The sequence below is a fragment of the Chanodichthys erythropterus genome, chromosome 4, assembly GCF_024489055.1.
Source record: "Chanodichthys erythropterus isolate Z2021 chromosome 4, ASM2448905v1, whole genome shotgun sequence".
Classification (NCBI taxonomy): Eukaryota; Metazoa; Chordata; class Actinopteri; order Cypriniformes; family Xenocyprididae; genus Chanodichthys; species Chanodichthys erythropterus.
The window spans coordinates 19,213,078-19,222,861 of NC_090224.1; positions in this window are offsets into that span (position 1 = coordinate 19,213,078).

A 9,784-nucleotide genomic window follows, 5' to 3' on the forward strand; every position below is an offset into this window, starting at 1 on the left:
TTTAATCGTTTTTGCGGATCTGTGTGAACGGGGATTGTTTTGACAACGTTGTTGTCTGTATATGAGTAAAGCAAAGGAAAAACTTCTCAGTTTTTAGTACATCGTTGTCATGTAAATGTAGACTACACTTTACCAGATTACTTTTTTTACGTTTACACGACAATGATGTACTAAAAACTTAAAAGCTTTTCCATTTTTTGCAGACAGACGACCACGTTGATCGTCAAAACGATCCACGTTCACACGGATCCACGAAAACTAATAAAACCACTGTATTATTCATTCCAGGCCAGTAGTTGGCGATGTCACTTTGTAAGGAAACATGCTCCTATAGACTGAACACATAATATGCATGCCGTCACCGTTTTCACAAATTCGCGTTTTCGTAGTTCTGCTTGAAAACAGGGTTTGGGGGGAGGATTAGGTTACAACGTTTTTTAGTCTGTAGTCTGAAGACTGTAAATATATTTCTTAAAGCTACTTCTATAATGACGTTTATAATTCATTTTGCACGTCACCAGATGTTTTAAAAGTGTTTTATAGTAAAAACAAGCTCTATGGTCCGTTCATAAAGTGCCAGACAAAGTCAGATCTTTCTAAATTAATAATTTGCTCGCGCATATAGGCTAGTTAATAGGCTGTTTAGGGCCTATCATAAAAGTAAGCAATGCAAGTTATTAATTAAGATGACTGACAGGTAGTCTAATAGAAGTTTTTCTTCAGTTATGCTCTGTTCTATAATATTTTTATTTTCTCTGAAATTATCTTCTCTCAGTAAGTTCTTAAGCCTAAAATAAATCGTTACAAACGAGAGGACAAGTTTTGAAAGCTAATCTATATATTCTATAATCATATATATATATAAATTACAAACAGAACGTTTAACATATAAACTTTTTTATATATTTTTTACTGTGTATAGCACATTCAGCGGTATCTGTCGTTCATTACTGTTGTTGCGTTGCAAATTTTAAATAGTTCTTTTAACTCGCATGAATGAATCTCATTGTGACATAAAATCATGTTTATACATTATATATTGTTGTTAGGTATGATAATGCATATAAAAGCATTTTCGGGATTTTGATCATTTTAGACCACACGATGGCAGCACAGAAATGAAAAATGTTTTTCCAGATTTTCACACGTGAAGAGGAGGAATATACTGCGGATCTGAACTGAAGCATAAAGTGAATACAGCTGACAGCATCCTTCAGCAAGCATCAACTATACATTAATTGAATAACAGCACTGGATCTATGACAGGTGAAATAGATGATGCTGAGTCGACCTCCATAAAATAATTTCATAAAAGAGGAAGAGGCAGGACGGAAGAATGAAACATTTAATGAAATCAATTCCCTTTATTGTTTGTAATAGAAATAACAGGGTGAATTAAGGGTGATTGGGACATAAGGTCAAATGGGACAGTATAACTAGAATTTATTTTCTCACCTGATGAGTGAAAATAAAAACTTTTTGCTTCTAGCTGTGAGACTACATAATTAAATTGTGATGCCTTCATTGGTCTAACATCATGTAGGTGGGCGGGGCATGCAGTAAATATGCTTACACTACCATAAATCAATGGAAAGATGTGCTGTCCCAGTCACCCAAACGTTACCAAAAAAATGTTTTTGCTTAGTTTACAGAAAAGTGTCACACATCCTTTCATCATAATATACAATTGTTTCCATCTCATATGGATAGTTAACGTCTTAAGTATTACAGAAATGTATCATGTGTTGAGCTGATGTTTTTCATTTATGACAAGAAATCTTGCACAAGGCGAAATTCAAAAACTGTCACCAATCACCCTTAATTCACCATATAAGGCATAAGAGATTTCTTGTGTTATCGTCCAAAGATAAACTACATTACAGAATGATGATACGGGGGGAAAGTGATTTCACAAAGTACAATATTCCTGGATCAACATCTTTGTTCATCCTGGAACAACATTCCAATCAACCAATCAGATTTGACGGACAAATGTACAGTTTATGTCAAGTTCCTTAAGTTTATGTCGGTTTTATTCACCCATTATTTCTCTGATTTTAGAGAAAAATTATGGGTAGGGGATATATAGTTCGCACTAAATTCTCGGACAGGAATGTTGTTCCAGGAACATGTCTTGTGCTTGGCAAACTCACGGTGACATATGATGCCAACAGGCTTTAAAAGAACAGGCTATTCGATGGGGCACAAATCAAAATTTCAGTACAAATGCAATAAAGCTTAAACAATCGCACTTTCTAATTCAATTTGTGACTTAATTAGAAAGTCTTCTAATTATTACAAAACAATTAAAGCATTAGAAAAAAAAGTCAGTCACAATTAAGTAATTAAATATTCGTTTAACACGTTCTGTTGTAGCAAATGCCTCAGTACGTCATAATTAGAACTTCTGCAGCAAATTTCAAACAGTAAAGCTTATTATGACGGACAAAGTCATTCAAACTACACAAAGGTAAAAGGTAACATACAAAAAAAAAAATGGTTTGGCCAGCGGATAATGTATATATATATATATATAAAATTAATCTAATTATGAAATTACAACCTGCCCGATATAGGCTAAACATTGACATTTATGAAAATAGGCTACTCTTGTCCTGAGATCACAGTTCAGCCTTTCAGTTAAAACCTAACTTCATTTAATAGTTATTGCATGTCAGTGTAGTTTTATTGCGTTCACCTGTTCACCCAACTGTCTATCGATACGATTGTATTGGAATTTTAGTCTGGAGGACAGAATTCACAATAATTAGCCAATATTCTATTGTAAGAGTGTCAGTATGCAGACCTACAAGACTTTATGGAAATGGACTTAAAACCTTGATGTTATACCCCTAAAATCTGTAAAAACACTTTATTTGGCATTTAGCTAAATATTTTAATCATTGTTTATATTGAAACCATGATGGTCTCTGAGAAATAATATTTAATAATATAGGCTATTGTATGCAATAACAATAATAATACATTTATTATATGTACTATATAATAAATACTTATACTTAATCAATAAAACTACTGAATTAATAAAATAACATTTCATTGTATAGCCTCAAGAATTAAGTGATATATAAAACATGCATGCCTGTTTCTAAACGTACAGACTATAATAACTTAATAAAAAAAATAATAATAATAATTATATATATATATATATATATATATATATATATATATATATATATATATATATATATATAAACGAAAATGCAAAAATATTAACCACTATAGGCTAAACTTTGATTTCCAAGAGAGCATTATTGATGATCAAGGGCTTTCTGTAGATCTCTGCCGTTCAAAGTTTTTTTTTTTTTTCCATATCTTCTTCTTCTTTTTTTTTTTTTTAAGTACACACAGACTTCATATTGGCCGGTTGGCTTTAAAAATGGTTTTATAAAAATCTTGTGTCGATTATGTGAACAAATAAGTTTTGACACAAACCAAGTAGCCTAGCTAACTGATTTTTTGTCTATTTGTGAACTTTAAACGACTCTAACATGGCTGTTCAAATTGCTGCACTACCTCATCATAACCAGGAGATGGAGCAATACATTTTCCTCCTCCCCCCCAATAATGACTGTTGAAAATATTCATATTGATTATCTTGAGCTTTAAAGAAACAGCATTCAGTTTTTATTTTCCTTGAAACACATCACATAAAAAAAGTAAAAATCACAATCATCTGTGCTAAATATCACAAGCCTATTACATAGCCTACATAAAATAAACTAGCATATGTCGCTCTAGAGAACACTAGTGAATCTAGCAATAAAACCCATTGGTTTTGTTTTTGAAACAACCGTAAAGTTTCATGTGGAATCTGCGCATGGCAACTAGCGACACTCGCGCGGTCTCTATGGAGGATGCGGCGAGCTGAGATGCTGAACGGAACCGGGAAAGCTCCGCCGTCACCCGCCGCCGCTGCACAATTCAGCCTGCAGACATCAACACAGCTGCGGAATAAACACTTACACACCCGTATTCCTGACGCCCCGGTAATGGCGGATGAAAGGTAAGATTGCGCATGTCGGCACATGATGAAACTGCATGCCTGTAAAATCAATAGGTGAATGATCATGATGTCTTTGCGTTCAAAACCCAAACATTTAGGCTTAAGAATCTCAATCTTATTATCTGAATCTTGGATTTACAGTAAGAGTTTGTTTGGGTGTAACTGAAACACTTAATCGGATCAGACCAGAAGAGAATATGGAAGGCCGTAATGGTCCGTTTCAACAGAAAAAAAATAAAATAAAACAAAATAATAAAAACCCAAGATATTGTGGCAAGATTTTAGTCATTTCCTTCAATGTCAGCTCCACATTTATACAAACTTTTATTTTGAAATGCCCACTTAACCATGTCTTTAACAAACTTTACAGTTTGCAAACTTATATAGGCCTATTTTTGATTTTGATCTCAATTCTGCGCCAGCATCACCTGTAGCTGAACCTCATCCATCCTATCCCAAAACTGCAGTACTGTCTCTCACACTGACGTCATTACGCTGATTGACCGGCAGGTGGCGCTGCTGGAAGTACATTCTTCCTACTGTAACCTCGAAGCAAATTTAATTGCCAGTTTGATGTTTTATTTGGCCCCATAAGAAGATGTGAGCTAGTAGCCTAATTTTTATTATTTTTTTTTCCGCTTAAAAGATAAGCTCAATTTTACTTAGTTTGTAATAGTTTCCTGATTTTGTCTTGAATTTAAAAGTATGTCCACACAAAATGGCTGCCAATCAGAGCGCGTCATTCAATCATGTGCGTTAGAATCATCTGTATATCCTCACTGTAAAGGCATAAGGGAAGAATCATTTGGGGTTTGTGGTTTCAGTTTTAATTCAATCAGAATACAGGTCGGTTAGTTGACTCCGTTTAAACAAATCTAATCATTCAATGCTGCTTAGCTATAAAACAACAAAAGAATTACAGTCTTAATGCCATAATTTCATTCAAGAATTTTTTTTAAAAACAACACTGAATGTTCTGTGATAATATAGTCTACGTTTACAGAAAAGTAGGATTTAAAAAAAAATCCTCAAGCCTATCAAAAGAGCAAGAATGACTTTGTTTTTTTCAACAGGTGTTTGTCGGATTTGACAGGACATTTTGACACTAATGAACTTTCCAAAGATTGTCGGGAGCTTTCTGGGAAGTTTCGTTTCATTATTCACACCATTCTGGATCTGAAATATCTCTGCACATCATATAGCCTACAGGTATGGCGGAATATAATTTAATCTCTTTATGTAAGCTGCTGACTTTAACTTAAAAGCATCACAGTAAAACACGCGCGTAATTAATAGCCTAATTATATTTAAAAAGGCATATTGTCGTTAAACGTGTTTGTGTCTGAAATTAAAGCGCGAGTTCCCGCACTCATTATTCGCGGTTTGGATTAAAGGAGCGATTTAAACTCCTCTTACATTTCACAGGTCCTATGAAATATTCATGCTGGAAAATTCCTCCATTCCGCATAAATGAACACGCCACCAGCAGCCTAAACAAAACTAAGAAACGAACCTCGGTCGGTGCATTAGCCTAAAACATGCAACAGAAGAATTATAGATATTAATCAAAAATAATCATTGCACTATTTTGACTCATCCACAGGGTCAGACACGGAGTATACATACAGCATGGCCGTGCACTCCATTTCAGGTGAGTAAGATAGCGCATTTATAGAGTGTGTAGACTAGAAATAAATACAGCTAACAATAATATCCTTTGTGAGCGCGTGAACATTGTAGAAGCAGATCAACAGTTTGGTCTGAGAGCTCATGGACCTTTATTACAATGATTGTTACAATCATATAGCCTAAATATGATCATAACATGGAATTAAACTAGTTAAACAAGAGAAATAAACACGTCGTTCGCGCAGTTTAGGTGGGTGGGTGACTCAAAGACTGACGGAGAAGAAAAGAATCCTCCCGAATGCTCTGTTCATACTTCCGTTCGACGTCATGATTTAATTGTGACGTAATGAAGGAGCGTTCAGACTGAATCAGCCGCCAACATAAATAACCCACGTTAGATGTTACTATTTTACAGCGAATGCTGATGCGAGTTGCTAAAATGCTTTGAATGCATAGAAAATATTTGAAATGTAAGCTACGTGTCATATGTTGAGTATTAGCTATTTTGAAGCAAAGATAACTCATGCAGCCAGTTCATTTGCATTTTTTTGCAAAGATTAACCATGATAAAATAATATTAAATTAACATAAATTAATAAACAAAAGATGTCAGATTTGTTTAACGAGTTATTTTCATGTATTTAAATCAATCAGGCACATTTTAAACACGTGATTTTTTTTTTTAGTTAAGAAATTTGTTTGTTTTTTTTTTAAAAAAAGCATATAAACAGTGTTTTTAACAGAAATTTGGCAGGTAACAAATCTGAAATCCAATAACGTTTTAAAAACGTTTTTGCAATTTAAGGGAAACGAAAAATAGGCCTATAAGACAACATCTGAAATGTAAAAAATTGGCTGTTTCATCTCCATGTTTCAAGTCTTTCTGTGTGACAAAATGCCCCAAAATCACGATAAAGACGAATATTTTTCAACTGAGATTCAACTGTGACAATTAGCCTACAGAAAACTGTATGTTGTAGAAAATCTTTAATTTAAGATCTCTTATTTGAACCCCCTTATCAGCATGAAACTCGTTTGTGTCTGGTTTTAAAATGTAGCCTATGTTTGTTTTAAGAAGTAATTATAATTATAATATGGTGTATGTTTGAAGAAGGCCTTACCTTATAATGAAAGTATTGTTCTTTGCAAGAACAAATGATGTAGCAGCAGCCTTCCTATGTGAAACTGAGAATGAAGCATTTCAAATGTCTTCCCCATATATACTCGATATTTACATCTGATTAGTCTTGAATCGGTTTCAAGACTTCGGTCGGTTTGTGTTGGCTTCGGTGGCTAATTTAGGAGAGATGGAGGAATTGAACGAATGCAGCACTGAACCAAAAGAAAAGAAAAGAGAAGAGCTGAATAAACTCTGAACTCTATTGACAACTATGCGTTTCCTCAGGGGTTCGGCTGGGTGGGGGTGGGTGAGGTGAAGGTATGGCGGATCCGAACTGCTCAATACATCCGAAGAAACGCTCCAACCACTTTGTTTTGTATATAAGCACGAAGCATCTCTGTAAAGCTTCTGTTGTAAACTCAGATTATTGATAGGCTAAACTGGGATTTTGTCTGCTGGCAATGTTAAGACATTTCTTTCAATTCAATTAGTTTAATTAAAGATTAAACTAATATTTTCATTCAGTTGGGAAGTCCAAGTAAACGACCAATTTCAAGACCCAAGGAGTGCTTATGTGTGTTTTATATATAACGTTATTTTAAATGTAATGCATTTGAATGAAAATGTCAAATGGTAAACCATTTTGCATTTCAGTAGCACATATTTGCATAGTCCTGGTTTAAAAGATATAATTCATTTCACTTGTCACTGATTTAATTTCTGTGGTGTTTGATTATGAGTTTGGATTTGAATAATCAGAAAAGTTGGTTTGTTCTAAAAAGAAATCAAGAGATTCTTCAAATGTTCAACTCTTGTTAATCATAGTGGTTTATGAACTATTCAGGATTGAAACAATCTACACTCTTAAAAATAAAGGTTCCAAAAGAAGGTTTTGATGCCATAGAAGAACCATTTTGGGTTCCACAAAGAACCTTTCAGTTGAACAGTTCTTAAAAGAACTATTTTTTCTTATAGTGTGAAGAACATTTAAATAATCTAAAGAAAGTTTTTCCACTATAAAGAACCTTTTGTGGAACGTAAAGGTTGTTAAAGGTTCTTCATGGAACCATCAATGCCAATAAAGAACCTTTATTTTAAAAAGTGATAACTTGAAAATTCAGCAATACTTTTCTTTACGTATTACTGTTTTATCTCACGTTTAAATATAATTTGAATGACACAAGTCTTGTGTTACTGATTTAATGAGAGCTTAAAATTAAACTAACGCATTCATAACTGTTATATAAAACCGATAAGTCCCCAGATTTTAGGGAAGAAAGATTTATGTTAGTTAAGCATTAAACTCAACAGGTCAATAATCTGCTAGCGTACATGAAATATTCATCGGAACTAAAATGTTGAATAACCTTCTGCTGCTGATTTACGCCTAGCTGGTGCTTCTGTTTTATTTAAACTCTGAAATCGAATGCGTATATTATGTATTTTTACCTCAGATCAATATCTGATCAGTGCTGCTGTTTTATATTATTCTTGCTTTCCGGTCGCGTTTCCAATAAACGATGAGCAGCTAACATCTTTATTTTTCTTTCTGTGCTGGAGAACTTTTTCGATGCTTTAACGGGATCAAACGGGGACATGTAGGGTGTGTCCGTGACCTCGTGGGACGTGTTTCCCGGCACTCACGGGGCTGTTTTATGAATGGTGGATGGGAGATCCTCATGCAGGAAATGAGAAACTCCATAACATCTGACACCGGTGACCAGTTCCGTGACCTGAGCCGTAATGGCACGACCACCACCATCCCCTCCACACACCAGCAAACACACACACAGCATCTCCTACACCAGAGCTGCTGCAGGGGGTGGGGGGATTGGGGGCAGGGGTGAATTCCGGAGGGTGGTCGGCATAGATGGGTGGGGGGTGGGTGAAAATGGGCGGGACACAGAAGCGGTGGGGGTAGATGTTGATTCACTCCTCCAACGTGTTTTTCCTCTGACTCAAAAGACAGAAAAACATCCTCAGCCAAGGTATTAGGTTCGATCATGAGCTTGTCAGAAACATTTAATAAACGAATATCTTGTAGAAACGAAAACGTTCAGTTTTTATAACAGGAGAAAATTACTTAAGTTGTCAGTTTGAGCTTATTTTCCATTAATTCTTGCATTTCAACTTCTTGGTTTAGTGCATTTTTTTTTAATGTGTGAACCGACCACTCAGATACAGTTCAAAAGAACACAATAATCACAGCAACAGAAAGAATCTGATTGCATTTTATCCGTTCCTTATTATCATTTTAAAACGGGTTTCATTTTGGGCTAATACCAATATGTTTGTTTTACCATGCAGAACACTTAATAAACTGCAATGAATACAGTGATGCTCGTTGTTTTGGATCAATGCTGCCTTTTCATGATTTACAGATAATGCAGCTTGTTGGCTAAATGCAATAGCTCTTCTACATTCTACATGTACATACGTTTTTTCATGTCTTTATGTTGTTTCTGTCTAGACGTTTATTGTTCTAATTTATCCTCGTGTACATATTTGTAAGTGCTCAAAGCTCATTTAAACCAGAAACAAATCCCTATGTGTGTGTGTGTGTGTGTGTGAGTGTGTGTTTGTGTGTGAGCACTTGGTCAATAAAGCTCTTCTTCTTGTGATTCAGTCTCTTCGACGTTTGTACTGCAGCAAACAACCAATGCAAACTGCAATATGCTTCCACAAACGATAATGAGCGATTAGCGATATCTAATTTCTCCCAAACTATAATACGGAATGTTTTGGAAACGTTTAAACAATTGCATTAAGACATCAGCAGCAAAAGAAAAAAAAGAGCTACATTTTCTTTTAGCCGAATTTTAAAAGGACACTAATTACCTGCATAAAGTTTTGAATTTAATTACAACAGCTTTATATAGGTTAATACGACAATCATTAGTCTACTGTTTAATGTAATAGTACACCTCTTGAAAAATCCATTACACCCCTTTATAAAAAGATAAAATCTGGAAAACTGTTTCCATTTCGCTACACCAAGCGAGAAC